The sequence below is a fragment of the Solea senegalensis genome, linkage group LG2 (genome assembly GCF_019176455.1).
Source record: "Solea senegalensis isolate Sse05_10M linkage group LG2, IFAPA_SoseM_1, whole genome shotgun sequence".
In the NCBI taxonomy this organism is placed as follows: Eukaryota; Metazoa; Chordata; class Actinopteri; order Pleuronectiformes; family Soleidae; genus Solea; species Solea senegalensis.
In genome coordinates, this window is record NC_058022.1 from 29,092,460 (window position 1) to 29,109,893 (window position 17,434).

The window sequence follows — 17,434 nt, forward strand, 5'->3', positions numbered from 1 at the left end:
ACAAAACTGTGACGCATTTTCAAATTTCACAAATTATTTTAAAGATTTTTAGTACATTTTGCTCACGTATTTAGATAATTAAAGTGATGGAAAAAAAATGAGCCTCAATGCTCTGTGTTTTATACAACTAACATTGACCATAAATGACAATAAATACCAATAACCCCATATATAACAAACATGAATGCCTCCTACATATGCATTTCTGCAGTTTCATTGACAGTTTGTGGCTTTGGAAATGTCACATAAACAATGTAGGTGTGAAATGGTTGGACTTGAAAAAGGTTTCAGTTGAAAAAGCATTTATGCCTGAAAACTGGCGACTAATAAAACAACAGTTTTGCCAAGAGACAAAGACACAAGACATATGAGAACATTATCATTTCTACGTTTGGGAAACACAGATGAACCTTTTTCAACATGTTCTAGTCTTGATATATTGCAGAAATAATCGACAGATTAACCGATTATGTTAGTTGCAGCCCTGGTCAGCAGTAGAATTCAGTATAGTAGAGTGTATCGTGTCCAAGCGGCTCACTCAGCTGAACTCTGCTGGAATGTGATGGATGAGCCAGGTTTGGTTTCATGAGCAGGTGTCTGTGTTTTTTTTTTTTTTTCTCCCGCGTGTTTCTCACACTGTTTCACCACCTGTTCTTATCTCTGCTCTTTCCCAGGTTTTTTTTTTCTTTTTTTTTCTCCTCCATCCTGCGAGAAGCTAAGACGTCTAACTCTTGGAATACGATCGGTGAAATAAAGGAAGAGAAAACATTAGACCATTTTCACATTTGGAGAAAGGTGTAAAAAATGATTCCAGCATCTCCACTAAGGATGCATAAATCCAGTGTAGATTTAGAAAGTTTATGCTGTGTTGCATATAAGGATAATCTGCTGATGGTGAGAGGTTACTATGGCAAACTAACAGTGGAACAATAAAATAATTATTAGTTTTGATAATACATAGAGAGATTTTAGTTTGAATATGATCTATTATTACAATTCCCAAAGAGAGATGTGACATTTCTTCTATTCGTCAATGAGACAGGGTTATTTAAGGCTATGACAAGAAGATTGATGGTTGGGAATAAAATTGGGAGACGGAATGAAACAAAAAAAAAAGAAGAGATTGTTGGCGTGTCCACCGGCGTTCTCCCTCCTTGCTTCGACACACTTTCCCATGTTGTGGCTGCAGCATTGCGCTTGTCAACGTATTCATTCAAGTGACTCGGCCGTCAGGTCCCCGCGAGGGCTGTGCAACGCTGACTTCCTCTCTCCTCCACGTCTCTTCTTTAAAAAGCTGTGGCTCTTGCTTGAATGCTCTCTGTGTCCATGCCCAGTGCCCTAATCCAGGGCCTGCTCTTCCTCTAAGCAGGGAGTTAACTTAATCCCTATCATTTAGGCAGCTGCACTGTCGGGGAACTATGGGAAAAAAAAAAAGAAAAAAAAGAAAGAGTTAGAACTCTGTGACAGACACTTTCAGCTGTTGTGACGGCACCTCCCTGACTCTGCTCCCTTAACATGCAACTCTCACTCTTGGCCCCGGTAATTTAATGTATCTGTGAATAATGCATGGAGGTCGGCGAGCATGGAAATCGTACGGCGGAGGTATGCATGGCTGGGATGATAGCTGTGTGACTCAAGGAGGAGTCTGTGAAACGCATCTGTGTGCCGATGAATGAGCCAACCACTAACCGTGAATGGTCATTCCCTGAGACACACACACACACACAGACCTCAGTGCAGGAGCGTCGACATCTGGCATGACAGGAGTGGCTTAAAAGCAAAAGGTCAAAATTAGTAATACTTGTAAATCTGCTTGTAGCAAGTGGTGATGTGCAATTAAAACACATTTCACATTTTAACATTTTCAAAAAACGAAAATGTGCAACAATGTGTGGAAAAAACCTTTTTTTTTGTATGTGAAAATATGCATAAAAATACATTGATGAGACCCAAATAATGTATTGTTTGTTTGTCGCACACGTTTGTTTTCAAGACATGGAAAAAGAAAAAGAAATCTCACCACATTTTGAGGATCAGTCTACATGGTCACATTCGGCCAGTCTGGGTCTGCACGGTATCACGATCACGGCATCAGCGTAGCCTTAGAATAAGCCTTTATGTGTCATTTAAACCAGGCCATTGCTTTACAAAGGCTTCCAGGTTGTGCCACCATGTTTCTACGGCAGCCTGAATGGACAAACCATCCAGAGCGTGTTTTATATTTTAAATCAGAAGCCTACGCAAACAAATAATCGACACTCTGATGCTTGTAAGAATCCTCCATTAAATGTGTCTGTTTCTTACACACTGAACTGTGGGAGAAAGGTGTTTGTGTCCAGCACCCACATAAGCCAAAGGTCTTGAGGGATGCATGTGCATTGTTATGAATAGATTTATTGAAGGTTCAGCTAATAAAAGCACCATACCATGATAGTTAAGGTGAAACACTCCCCATGTTTTCTTATGCTTTAAGTGTTGGAGGATAAAAAAAAAAAGTGTAATTTTTTTTCCCTCACACAAATGAAACGGCTTCACACCTCTGTTCTTCACTTTGCAAAAAAAAAAAAAAATCTTCTCATTAAAGCAGCCAGTGGAGGTCAGAGAACACAATTTACCATTTCTGCAAACATCTGAGCTACTTATCCACGAGACTCCATACCTCGCAAAACATTTTCAAAGGGCATCAACAGCAGTGATTACAAGTAGCCGCCTCCCCCTTTATCCTTCGCCCACATCTGGCACTTCCAGTCAGCTGAACTTTTGTAATAGGCCTCGATTAGAGCGCAGGACAGATACTTTAATAAGCCCTGGATTCTTGTCGAGAGAGGTCAAATCAGAAGACAAATAAATAGGAAATTGCTCCCTGCGAGCCTTCTCACTGTCACACTTTGCTTGTTACCTTGCACACTAAAAAGGTATTTATCAGACTCCCTCTCCGCTGTTTAAACAGGCGTCAGCTCTGCTCGGCGAGGCTTAATTGTGCTTCAGTCCCAGGAGTTCACATGGTCAGGTGCAGTGTCCAAGAAAAATAATTGAACAAACAATTAGAACGCGCTTTCCCACACTACAGATTGGAGACAGAGCAGCTACAGGCTTTCGTGCTGTTTGGCTTTGCTCCGGCTCAAAATACATCACCATAGGAGTGTTGAAATACCCCAACGATCTACGGTGGGATTGTGTATATTCTGGCAGAGGGAATCTTGACAGCGGCGTCCCTCCACCCTGGGAAAGAATCTGCACTGTCCCTGTAAACATGCGAGACATTCACATTCACTTCTCCTGGTGTCTGTCCATGCAGAAAAACAAAGGCAGGGTTCTTGTCTGCAGAATCGCTCCGCCATCGCTGGCAGGAAACAAACGCTACCTCAGGACGTCAACACATCTCAGGCCTCGGTGCCACATCGGTGGAAAAGATCCCGTGACCGAACAGGCGGAGGAGACCCGGCGAGCCCTTTGAGGTGCTCGTCACTCCTCGGAGCTCTTTGTTTTCACCTCGTCCCATTGTCTCCGCAGACACGGAAATGTTTTTGTTCGATGACAAAGCCGCACGTCTTTAACCGTCACTCAATTATTTTTTTACAGGGTTGTTTCAGCTGTTGGAAAAGGGTGAGCTTGAAGAAAGAAACACAAAGTCACAGCTGAAGTAAATCACTGTGCTCAAAACATGTTTCAATACAGCAACTGCAAAAACAGAGACAGAGAATTCATATTTAGATTTTTCTACATGTTCTCTGTTGCTGTGCCAGATATTTATCAGGTATATGAAGCATAAAATGTAGGCAGATGTATAGAAAAAGTCACAATTGACTGGCATGTCTTGACTAAGAGTTGTTACTAGGCAACAGTAGGGGCACTGCTGTGAGGTAATAATCCTACATAATGACTAAATGTTCGTTTCAAATAGGCTGTAATGCAGTGTGTTGATTATGCCAGTGTCAGGCTAGCTGCTTCCCGTCTCTATGCTAAGCTTAAGCGGGCTAAAAATCTGCTGATTGTCTGCTCAATCTTCTAATCTCATACGGGCAGATTTCTTTTTTGAAGCATACATTCAGTTGAAGACACGTAAAGACCACGACAGCAGTGTTTTATTTCACCAATGTTGCCAGATTAACATTTTCCGTTGCATGTCCTAAAACCTTCTCAGGGAATCGTGCCGGAATTAAACTCTACACTTTTGCTTCTGCCTTTAATTCAGTTGTAGAAACTAAATCGCAGGCAAGAAAAAAGTTTGAATTCTGCTTGATACCAGCTCTCTGGAGGCCGTAACTCATGAAACAAACATCTCAGATGGCACAGTTTTTTGCTTTGTTTTTTTTTCTTGAATCCACATTTCGAGGGAAGAACACCAGGTTATGTGTTTTGGAAGCAAAACCCTTCAAATGAAATGAAGTTTGCGTTTGCTCAATCAATCCGATTTCTGCTCCACTGTCCTCCCCGAGGAATTCTTCTTCCATGCAGGAGGACGTCAGTTATGGCTTTTGTTTTGCTTTTTCAGCTCTCCGTCTTCCCTCTCCTCCTCTCTTTCCCTTTCGCCATTCTTCCAGAGATGTGTCGTTGTTGGCAGTGCTTATGTAATAACAGATGGAAGCTAGAAATTAACACGTCTTGCCTCTCTCGTTATTCTCCTCTCTCCATTTATTTTTAATGCTGTGAGCATGAGTGTCTCTCTCAGTCTCTCTCTCTCTCTCTGTCTTTAGTTTTGTGTGTGTGTGTGTCTTGTCTACGTGTGTGACCCCGGCAGGCCAGCAGCACCTGTCAGGAGTGTATCCTTCGTGGTTTGCGTGCCTAATTAGCACACAAGGAATTTGGTGGCACGAAGCGTGCAGTATTGGTGGGAAAAAAAGAGTGCGGGGTGCAATTAGGATTTGTTGGCATGTTCAGAACACACAGTGAAGAATCAAACGAGGAGGAGGAAAAGGAAGAGGAGGAGAGGTTGGGGTGCGTTGGTGTGGGAGTGAAGGTTTGCATGTGTGGCCTGATACTACTCCACTATTTTTTTTTGTTTTCTTCACATAAAAAAAGAAAAGAAAACGAGAAGCATGTGAAAATTAAGAACAAACCAAATTATACCTTCAAAACGTCTCCTGGTATTCACTGAAGAAAAATCACAACTGTGTCTCCTGAGATTTTACAGAAACAACAGAGTGAAATCCAACTAACACTGCAGATGAAAAACCGAGCTTCACCACAATACAACTATTTTCTGGCACCGAGTTCATTTCAATGAAAATACTGTATAAAATTCAGATGAAGCCGACGAGAACATTCAGTGTTCATGTATCAAGTGAGTCTGTTCCGTGCAGAAAAACTGGGGGCAAAACTAATAGTCCTGTCATATGTTGCTTATTCTAAAAAGCAATAAATAATTATGTAGCAATAAATAAATTAATGTATCGATTGGGGGATCACACACGACACGATCTTTCATTGGGAAAACATGTGGTCTCACGAAGACACACACGGGCAATGGCAATATCAGGCTTCATGGGTTTAAAGGTAGGGTTGGAGATCCTGGGAAAACGCCTCCGGAGCAAAGGATTGTGCAATGAACACAGATTCGCAAGCACTGCGGTAGCCTTTGGTACCTTTCGGTGATGCTAAGTTTTTTGGATACTTGTTGAATTGACAACGTGACGATGAAAAACAACAAATACTCAGGGCAACCATGTCATCACTGCAGCCCTTTCTGAGCTTTCGGTTGTCGCCAGCCTTTTTCTTTGCAGTAGCTTTCCCAAAAAGAAACGTCTTTTGTTTGCAAACAACACCTGTTGTTGGCACCTTTACTTCCAAAACGTTGCTGCAACTGTCTCGTTGGATTTAGCAAGCTAGCATAAGCTCTGGTATTGTCCTCTGAGCATGCGCGATTAGTGCACGAAGAGGGGCACGCGCACATGGCAGTTGATTGGATGGTGTTTTACAGGCCCGTCCGTTCCCATTTTTGTGACAATGCATTAATTAATCGGTTACAATAGGACAGTGAAGGAGATTTTACGGTAAAAATATGCTCCAAATATGCTTGCCTGGTGCAAGTGACACAATTCAGATCTTTTCCTCTCATGTGGCACTTCATCAGATATGACTAATGAAGGTGTGAACAGGCAAAAACCACATGGAATCTAATATTGTCAAATCGCTTTCAAGCCTCATTCATACGTGGAAATATGTGCATTTGTGTCTGACATGGAAGATGATCACATATTGCCCTATCAATGCGATTCATACATTCTTACAAACGTGACGTAAAACCCCACAAGAACACTATCCATGATCACGACTTTCAAATTTCATCGGACCATTTCCGGGTTCAGTGTCCAGGCACACCCTGACAGTTGTCTCACTATCCAGTGTAAATGTACATTTTGGATATTTAATAAGGTCCTCCAAAAAAAACAAAATCACACATATAGGCAACAAATTCGAATGGAACATCAAGACCCGTAGTGTAAATGCAGCCTAATTAGCTGGCGGACTAGATAAGAGTTCCATCGGGGTGGACATGAGACTCATCAGGAAGGCGTTGGTGAGACTACGTCGCTGGTGTCTTTGAACATTTCACAATTTGTGACTGCTTACTGCTAATCATGACTTGTGAGACTCGTTGGCGACTGGATTATCAGGCTGAAAATCGCGTAAAGTGAGCAAGTCTTAACTTAGGTCAAGTTAGGGAGAGATTCTCTGTTGGATAATCTTAAATTCTGACGACTTTCAGCCGTTGAATATTTATATTGCTGTAGGCAGTGCGTCATGGGAGCAATGAGAATATACAAACGTGTGCCAAGAGCAAAGTAATTAATGCAGATGACCATATAGTGTATATATTGATCTAATTATCGTGTATGATTTTCCTCTTGGCCTGGCAGCAAATGTTCTGTGAAAAGGAAACTGGTCCACACAGTCTGACAACCAGTTGGGTTTGAAGAACCTTTCACCTTGCGACCACACTGTGAAAACTCAGAGCGTAAGATCACAACAACAAACCTGGATGCCTCCTTCCTTATCGCAACACAAAGGGCCGCGAGTTCTTGCCAAACTTAATCAGAAAACACGCAGCCATAGATTCTGACTAAAATCCCTCTGTATAAAAGCACTGATCTCCTCATGTGGATCTGCCCCTGCCTTTTAGTTTCAGCGTTTCCTGATACAAAAAGAAAAATGCAAGAAAACTTTTTTGAAAGTGAATGGGAGAAGAAATAACTGATGAAGAATTTATAGGTGGCATCTTTTCGCTTCAGGCTCCTGCCCGGTTCTATCAATGGCGCTGGGTTTTAAGCAGTAATTTGTGTATAAAGCTTCATCAAAGCATAAACATTTGAGCTCTGAGGGAAGAGAAGAAAAAAGGAGGAAAGCAACCGCTGCGTGTGACAATGTTTAACTTTGAGTCCACCGCATGATTTATTTATCACTGCGACGGACATTTTCATAGCTAGATTGGGGTGGTGGGACGAAGAAAGGGAATGATGGGAAGTTAACAAGAGTAGAGGGAATGACAAGGAGCAGACGTGACCTCAGTTTGATGAGAGGGAATCAAAAAGATCACAATAGCTCTTGTGCCCACAACAGTGAAAGGGAACAAATGGCTCTTTAATATTTCCAAAGAAAAAACGGTTTTATTCAACGGTGATGAATAAAACAAAAAGGAGCGGCAAGAAAGGGCCGCAGTGTCTTTGTGAGGCAGGGAGGAAATATGCGCCGTGTCAAAAGCCATCGTCTTTTTATCTAATGGGTGCGGCGGCTGTAATGCATCCATGTGGCCCTCACTTTAATAATTGAACAGACATCGGGGCGGCACCTGCTGGGAGCCCAAATCATCGCTGCGGCTTTGAACAAATCGCTGTGACATTACAGCATCAGGCACGGCAACGCAGCACCGAAAAACACAGACAGAGGGGGGAGAGGGAAAGGGGAGGGCGGGGAGGATGCATTCGAGGCGATGAACGTGGCCCGGGGCTACAGAGTAATGAGCACATCTCCATGGAGGCTTCCACAGATTCACCATTTGAAAATTGTTTCTTGTCTTAATAAATCCTAAATGTGTAATTTACTTGTGGAAGGAGAACAACAAAGCAGCCAACTTGTCTTCTCTCTTTTCCTCGCTACAGACGACAGAAATCACTCTGTCCGACGTGCGCGCCCGACGTTTCCTCAGGTGTACAAGCAGCACCTTCAGATCACACACACACACACACACACACACACACACACTTTGTTCACCCGGTCATTGAAATTCTGGGTCTGCTTTTGCAGGAATTATAAAAACCCTCTGAATCAATTACAGCATCAATCGGGCTGAAATCTGCGCCTGATGAATATGTACAGAAGTACACACGGATCCAGCTAATTAAACAAGGCCGTTAGAAATCACTTCAGACAGGTTGGGGCAAACTCACGTCGAGCATACATTAACCAGCAGGAAGTTCAGGCAAAGACAGCTGATGCGGGGAGTGAATGCTGAACACATGCAGATTCTCTCGACTCAAAACAAGTTTACGACATATGGAAGGAAGTAAGGCCTTATCCACGCGCAAACACAACTTTCCCTATAGGATCTTCCTTCTTTTTCATTCAGACAGCATCTGCATCAATTGATTGAAATACTTAGAATGACTGTAAATCTGTCAGGGACTCTGAATGACAAAGTGCAACATCAACACAAGCACTTCCTGCACGGTAGAGGCGAGAAAATGGAGCCGCAGAACGATTCCGTCTGACGATGGTGGACTGGATCGGGAGGTGTGCTGTGAGCCATGTCTCATGTCTTTTTTTTTGGTGTCCTCTTGCCTGTTTTTCTGTATTGGTTTTCATCTTTTTGACATGTGATCTTTTAAATACATGTGCATCATGGCAGATTTTTTAACATACATGTTTGCCAAGTATTTGCTGACTTTTATTACATTCATTCACGCACACCGCTCAGGTCCTGAACCTCTTCAATACACCTGTTTATTTCAACCTTCTTTTTTATGCCAATAGCACTAGGGTTGATCATAAATGCCTGTTTTCCCCATTAGGGGATTTGTGGAGTGAATTTTAAGCTCCTGAATAACTAAAATATCAAAGTCATTTATTGGCTAGATCGGGTAAAAGAGTCTTTTTTGGTGACGTCACAGGAATCAAAAAAAACAAAGCAAACCAGCATTTGAAAAACAAAAATTGGCCTCCAAGTCTGACCCTGCAACCTGCCGAAGAACAACAGTCAAAGTTACGAACCAAACGTTCGTCCTCGTGTTCTTAAGCTTCAGCTAAATGCCAGGGAATTTCCTCTGAACAAAGTAACCCCGTATAAAAATCATCTCACTTTAATTCTCCCTCATCTCCATTTCACTAGACGCGGAGTTACCCGAGCGTCTCCACAGCAGAGGAGTAATATGATTTCACTCCTTTATTTCTGTGTTCTGCTCCGCGGCCGGTTGTCCCCGGGCAGTTGCTGTCTCTGCCCATGTCTCCCATCCTGAGATCTGCTGCTCACACAGCTGAGGGAAAGGAAAGGAAAGAGGAGAAGGGGAAGAAGAGCCCAGCGAAGAGGCCCCAGGGCCACAGCCCTCTCTGGACTCCCAACCCCGGGTCATCGAGCACCTCGGGTCAGCCGGTCCCGCACAGCATCCTTGAGGAGTAATCGCCCGGCTACCGGATTGAGGGGGAGTGGAGTGGGAGGAGGGGGCTGCCCCCGATGTCTTGTGTAATCAACATTTAGAGAACAGCTGGGAGGAGGAGGAGGAGGAAGAGCAGGAGTGTGTGTTTGTTGTGCACATGTGTTTTCATCGTGTTCACATATATCTGAACTGTCGTGTGTGTGTGTTTTTGTTTCGCGTGCTCAGTGTAAACCGCTACTACAGCGCTAACAAGCCTCGTGAACATCAGTGTGTGTGTGTGTGGTCAGTCTCTGGTCCCTGCCGGCCCTCAGTGTTCAGAGCGGGTTCAGTGTTGAGGTCTTCGCCTGCAAATCCAACTCCTCCCGCGGGTAAAACTGTCAGAGGAGTTCTTGATTTTTATCCGATGAAACGCGCAGAACTGTCATATTAACAGTTTCAAAGTATCGTACTAATTCAACAAGCAGTATCACTCTGTTGCTGCAGCTCTCAATTAAAGTCGGAGAGTTTTTTATGGACATGAAGATGTAAGTGAGCGAGTTGTTGTGAGTAGTTGTGAGTTTTTCCAAGTATGTATGTATAAGTAAGTAAAATGACTGTAAATATTCCATCAGACTCCACTATGGTTTTTAACCAAGCAAAAATCTGCAGTTTCCTTTATATTCTAATCAACTTCACGTTTTATTTTATTTACCTTTATTCCTATCTTTATTTAAATTAAAATTTAAGCACAATAGGGGGCGTGTCGTAACTTCAATTTCACCAACAACGTACCCTGTACAATCTCGTGTGACAAATAAACAAATCTTGAATTTTCAATCGTGTACTGTAATGCATGTATACAAGTTAGTATGTAGATTAATCAGTAGTAAACATATGTCTTTTTTCAAGATTTTTTCTTATAATAATGTGCGACGTATACATCTCGTTATTTAACGCTGTAAAAGTTAGGTATACAAAACAACATTAAAATGTTTTTTTGTGAATATTTTTTGGTCCTAAAAGTCCATGATCAATGAAGCATATTGGCAAAACCTTTAAATCCTCCACTGACCATTTCACCATGCATGCATGCATACATAATTTCTGTCATATTTGCTTTTATGACAGCAACTGATTTCCTGATTGACAGACATATATATTTGGACACAGTAAAGCAATCAGGAAAGGCTGCACTGTGTATTCTGTAAAAGATGGAGAAGCATGTTTAAAGACTCCAGGGTCTAGTGTTTTGTTTTTCTTAAATTAATTAATAAACAAAAATCGATTAATCATTGACAATGAGTGACCGAAATGCATCTCTATTTGTTAGTTTTCTGAATTACGTCGCAGCTCAGAGGCTACTTCGTCTCAGCTCGTTGGTCTCCCTGACTTCTTCTGCTAATTTTGTTTGTGCTTTGGTTGATTTGTGCCCTCTGCTGGTATGAATCTTAATTACACAGCATGGGAGGTTGCAGTGAAATGACGCACACACAAAAGGAAAGGTTGTCGGTTAATGAATTAACAATGGGTTGCATTCTTAACAACAATTTACCGACTAATGGTTGATCATTAACATTCTTATACCCCAGAGCCCAACAAGACAATTGACAACAGAGAGCCAATCCACCATTCAGCACTAACCTGCATTCAAGAAACAACACAAGTCAACTTTCCTTCACTCATACGACACAAAACACATTTTCCAGTGACAGTGACCCATCTGACACTAACAGACCTGATCACACTGACAATAAAGTGTAGTCTATTCCAGATATGTAAAATAGGCTAAAGCCTGACAACAAAGTAGACAGAGCCAGTTCATATTTTGTCATATGAGTTGTTTGTTTTGGATCCATAAACACTGTAATTGCTTTTGTGTACATTTCCAATACATCATAACTCTTTTGTCACACAACATTTGAATGGACCATCTGACTAATTACAGCGGCGCGCGATCAAATCGGGCTCCACAGAACCTGTGAGGGCTCCGAACCTGGCCTTTCAGGTCAGGAAGCGGAGGCAGACTCATCGCGGCCGCTGCCAGAAATCATAATTTCAACAATTTTCTATAATTTCCAGCATCTAAACAGAGGAAAACCAAGTCGGGAAACAAAGCAGAGGCCCCAAAAGCCCCGCCTCCATCCTCCCACAGAAAACACAGGCACAATCACATTCGCGGAGGCCTGTGAGAGCCTCAACATAGAAAGTGGCTAACAGCTAAAAACAGGCTCTGCAGCTGCATGGTGGCTCCAGTGAGAGGCGTGCCTTCAGCACTCGCACCCGCAGTCACAGTTTACTCCCGCTAAATGTATGGAATCAGGCTCGTGCTAAAAACTACAATTACAGGTGATATACAGATTGAAATCATAGGGGCCGCTTTTTTTGTTGAGCAAAATTGTCCTAATGAGCGGTTTGGCGATTCATGGGGTGGAAGGGAGGGAAGAACCGGTGTTGGTGTTGGAGGAGACTGGTAGCGTCTTTTCTCCTCCGCTGTGTGTGTATGTGTGTGTGTCGGGGAGGTGTTGGAGGGGCATAAACAGCTGCACCTGCTGCTGTGGCGCACACTGCCACAGTTAATGATATCGGATGATATCATTAGGCAAAGTGCTCATAAACAGATGTTGGAGCCAGTGCCTCAACAGTGTCAGCTGAGCCGGTTTGCATTTTCTGTGAACGTATTATTTATATAGGGCATTTAAGTTTGTTATGTTAATAACCCCTCTGTTAGCATGCAGGAGGTGACAGTGGAAGAATACAGAGATGAAGCCGGTGTGTGAGAGCGCGTGTTAAACTGCACCTCAGAGGCTCGGTGAACCCTCTGAGGCTGATCAGAGGTGTGAGGAGCTGACAGGAGATCAGTTTAGTTCCCCAAGTAAACTGAGGGGCCTCTGTTTACAGATACTTTCTATGGAATACATAGTATTCCATTTCTAAATGATGCCACTGCTTCAATTATTTAAAAGGGATAAAAGAATGAATCGAAAAAATGGAGTAGAAAGCTTGATCTCTGCTTTAAGTATTTTGTTTCAGATTATTACTCTTAGATATATTAGGGTTTTTCTTAGAAATGTAATACTTGAATATAATCTCCAGCAAATCCTCAGTGATTGACTGTGATGATCAGAAAAGTTGCAAAGCACGGAGTCATGTGATGACCTTACCGAGGCGGCGGCGGCGGAGCAGTCAGAGTTTCAGAGGAACAGGCAGGTTGGATTATTCCATCACAGTGAAGGAGCAGCCTTTTCACACAGTGGAGAATCGAATCACTCCCTGTAACAAAAGAATGTCAGATCAGTGTGTAAATATTCAGTTTCTGCTTCATATTAGGTTCATTTCTTTTGCATAAACAGTCCCTCTAAGTTAAAGTGAACCTGGAGAAAATTAAATCTCTAACCTCACCTTTAAACCCAGAAATTTCAGCACATTTATCTGTCGGATTAAAACCTTTAATCTCAGCAGGGCTCTTGCAACATTGCAGGAAATTTAATCTGTAGCCCTGACATTCGCTGTATAGTCTCAAGCCACATCTTTAAATATAAACAATTTCCAATCATTATTACCTCTGTTTGTGGGCAGAATAATGAAGAAAATAAAGCATTCATTAGGATGAAATTCATCTGTGGTGATGGGGCCACAGATTCAGATTTCGGAATTCTTGTGTTACACTGGAATCCTACTTTCTCCTATTACCAATTAGTACAAATTAAGTCTATAAACTGCAATTTATACTCCAAAAAACTTCTATCAACTATCAAATGTCTGAGGAGAACTGTTTTTTTTTGTTGGTTTTTATTACCTTGACTGTGGGTGTTTGTGTCATCACCAGCAGGAGATCACTGAATGGATTCCCCCCCAGCCAAGTGGCCATGTCACTTCCTCAGTCTTCTTCTCCTGATTGTCTTGCAAAAAAGAAATCATATGTGATGATGTGCTCTACTGCCACCTACTGCTTTGGAGTATGAATGCTGAAATACCTAAGTAAGACTTTTAGTTTGGAGGACTACAGGAACCGGTGAATGAACTAAGCATGTTCAAAATCTCTATTTTAATACAAGTTAATATTATGAGTAGTTTATTTTACAAATAGCAGGAGAAAGAAGGAGGCAAAACTCGAGTTGGCTCAGCCCAGGAGAGGAGGAGGAGAGCATCAAGCCTTACTATTAAACAGCACTCATACACGTGTTAACAGATTTATGTAAAAGGTTAACGTCCTTGTGTTATTCTGCTCAGGCGCTGCCATTTTACACCCCGCCACCTCCGCCTCCTTCTCCCCTCTTCCCTGGCAGGGGAAAAAAAAAGAGGGAAGAACAGGCCCCCATTTCCCTGCCACCATTATGCTCATTTGTCCTGTCAAGAGAATGACAGGCCGCTTGACTCTTCCCCAGATACGACCATTAGGTAACGCTCTGTCATCTGACAGCGAGGCATTCTGCCGCTCCCTAAAAACCCCCTAATTATTTCCTTCGCCAGAGACAGGCGGCGGCGGGTAGGTAATTTTTAACCTTTCACGTGCACCTGGGGAACCCTCCTCCGGGGAGCCAAGGTGCCTGTGTGGCATTCAGTCATCAAAACATGACCTTTTATGGCCGTTCGGAGAGCAGTTGGCACCGGGTGCCATGCGCCGGCTAATGCTAATGTTGATGACTAATTTATGCATCGGGCGACTGCATCTGCAGCAAGTTTAGCGCGGCAACACTGTGTGACAGAGCAGTGAGACAGGAGAGGAAGGGGAGAGGAGGAAGGCGTTGGTAGGGGGGGCTTCAGCGTGGAGCAAGCGGAGGTGAAAGGAATTTTGGGGGAAGGGGTGGGGCGTTCGAGACACCCGGTAGCTTGGCACGACAGGGAATTGAGGGGGCTAATTATGTTGCAGGGAATACATTCGGCGTGACCAGCGAGCCTTTTTAGAATTTGTCGAGTGCAATCTGACTAACGTGGCTGACCTTTACTTTTTGTTTTTTTTTTGCCCAAATTGCAGGAGACCAGAGAGCATGCAAGATGTGTGCATACTCTATGACCTAATTGGCTTTTTTTTTTCTTTTCTTTTCTTGTGAATGCTGCTCAGAATCCAACTCCCCAAAAGTGTGTATGTCGAAAAAAAAGAAACAAACAAAAACAAATTGCTTCATCACATCGCATTTTAAAGCTTACTGTAGATACGGCGGCATTTTCCCAGTGTGTTCACATGCACAGACATTACGACTCTCTGTGGGCGGAGGTGTTTGCAACCAGCTCGCCGTTTTATACGAGGATTAAAAGCACCGTCTTTGAGGGATGTTCAGCTTGCAAAAATGTTACATTTAAACACAGGTAAAGACTGCACTTCATGGACTCACTGGTGACCTTTGATCCTTGGTATCGTCGCTTAGAATAATTTCATTAAATTTAACTCTATGAGTTTCCCATGGATAAACAAACAGCATAAAACATGCGACAAAAGGTCACCATACACTCTTTAGGTCATCTTAAAAGCGAGTCGTGTTTTTCTCCAGTTTCAACAATTGCAGGGTTTCTCTCGTTCAGAGTTTAAAAGTACAATTAAAAGACTGAAGCAAAGTTTGAAAGTAAAATAGAGCCAGCAGCAATTTTCAAAAACTTTTCAGGACTCAAAAAATGCTGGGAAGTGACGGCAGCCGTATCTGAATTTATGCTTTCTAAAATCTTTTGTGCAGATTTAAAGGCGGCAAAAGTTTTTCAAGGAAAAGTTGAAACTGATCAATGAACTGCACTCACTTAATTGGTTTTTTGAACTTATTATTCGCTGTATACTGTAAATGTAATACAGTGCATCTTCGGGATTTGCCTACATTTGCTGCATTGGTACAAAGACAAATGTCCTCTAAACAACTGTTTGTTCACAAGAATGAAAGAGAGAGACCTGACTTCAAAATCAAAGCTCATACACTGGGAAAAAAACAACAACAAACTGACCAACCCATTCATGAACTGGACCTTCTTTTGAATCTCATGATGTGATTTTGTCACAACACTGGAGGAGGAATCGTCTGAGCCTTCGTCAGGTGCCACTGATGCAGAAGAGAGAAGATCAGACACACACTTTATTACAACTTCCTATTGTGTTCCTTTTTTACAACACAGCGCCTCATTCCTTCCAAAGACAATAATGCATATGAATAATTCCGACTTCAAGCAAATATTTGCCGGGAAATTATTCAGTTGTGTGTTTTTCCAAACCTTATTATCTTCGGACTAACATTAAACATGTCTTCCTGTTTAACCCTATTGGACCACAGTGAAGAAAATGGATGGGAGAAAAGGAACGCATGCCTCCCCACGCTGTCAGCTCAGAGCAATGGTGGAGGGGGATGACAGCGACATTTATGTTAGCACATAAAATTAAAAAAAAAAAGAGGCTCTGCCTCAGGCTTTACAGTGCGCTGACAAAAATGCTGTATGTTTATAATCTTCCCCAACTTCCTGCGAGTCCATAAATTGTTATTATCACGCAGCGTTGGCGAGCGCAGACAAATCGAGGTGTTTTGGAGTGAAGATGATATGAACGTCAAAAAACAAGGAGGGATGAGAATCCGGCTAATCGGATTACGAGTAAGCGATGGTGCTATTCTGCTTGAAAAACATAATTTGTATGAATCAGGCAACGTGTGCATTCGCAAAAATGTCAGGCCCTCATCTGCCCTCTGCGTCCGCGTCCATGTGCTCATTGTCAGTCGGAGACGCTGATGTCTTTGTTTGGCCATATCAAGAAATGACACCTTTTAAATCTCACTGTAAAGTGTGATACATATATATATATACATACATATATATGTTTATTTTATTTACCTCCTCCTCTTCCCATCTCTGCGTCTGTGTTTTTGAAGTTCGGGAGAAAGGTCGCCCCAAAGTGTTTCCCTTGGAGCAACAGAGCGCAATAAAACACAAGTAAACACAAAGCAAGACTGATTCAAGCTTCTATATGTTCACGCAGCCATTAGTGATTTATACTCCGCTTCTAATCCCCTGCTCAGGCCGCCGTCGCCACCGCCGCCATTAAGCTTTGAAATTACATGTTCTATCACGCGCAGCCGCTCTCACCTGAGTATTGGATTACTGAAATAAAATATGAATAATTAATACTGAGAAATAGGTTCCTGGCAACAGGAATGGCTGCAATTTAATAATGAGCATTATGTTTCTTGTGTTTTTTCCCCTCCTTTTCTTTTTCTCCTCCTCCTCCTCCGGTGTCGTTTAATCTTCTCGGGTATCTCTACCAGGGGAGTTAGTGCATCCTCTCCTTCTTCTTCTTCGTTGCTGTTTCTTCCTTCTTCCTCAGCTGGGTTTGCTTCCCTGACCACTATGGGAGAGAGACCCGACCTCTGCCTGTGTTCTTCTCCCTCCCTCCTTTCTACTCTTCCTTTTTCCCCCCCATGTTGTTTTTGCTCCTTAAAAAGCTGCTGTTAAATAAATTATAAAAAATACCCATCCAGGGGCGATCAGACGGCCATGAACCCTTGTCATCTGTCTTCCGGTGCTGCCAGGCAAATAGGAGCAAGTGATGAGGGGAGAAGAAGAGATGAGGACAGCCAGGATTCCTTCTTCTTCATCTTCTTTTCCCATCTCTGGCTTGGTATTCTGTCAAAGGTGAGAAAAAGAGGAGAAGGACAGGCTCGTTTGTACCCTGCCAGACAACCGAAGGCGATTCGCCATTTTCCTCCATTAGATCCCCCACATGCATATTTATTTAATGTGGGGGAGAGAATATATAAGGAGGAGGGGAAGGGAAGGAAGGGAAGGAGACAGACAGATAGAGAGGAAAAAAAAAAACTTTGCTACATATGGAGTGCTTCTTACAACTAATCAGCAGACTGTTGGTGATTGGGGCCGCAGGCGCCAGGTTGGCTCGAGCC

At 42.7% G+C, this 17,434-nt stretch overlaps 1 protein-coding gene and 1 long non-coding RNA gene across 6 annotated transcripts in view; both read right to left on the reverse strand.

Moving 5' to 3' along the window:
• The window catches only part of LOC122765370 (plakophilin-4-like), a 555,540-nt gene that overhangs the window by 46,174 nt on the left and 491,932 nt on the right, over positions 1-17,434 (reverse strand). The gene's annotated exons all lie outside the window — the stretch shown is intronic.
• LOC122765374 lies at positions 15-17,250 on the reverse strand. Its single transcript, XR_006359966.1, has 5 exons — positions 17,007-17,250; positions 15,502-15,592; positions 13,366-13,460; positions 12,731-12,839; positions 15-1,416 (listed from the first exon to the last, which is right to left on the reverse strand). It is a non-coding gene; the product is annotated as an uncharacterized LOC122765374 (long non-coding RNA).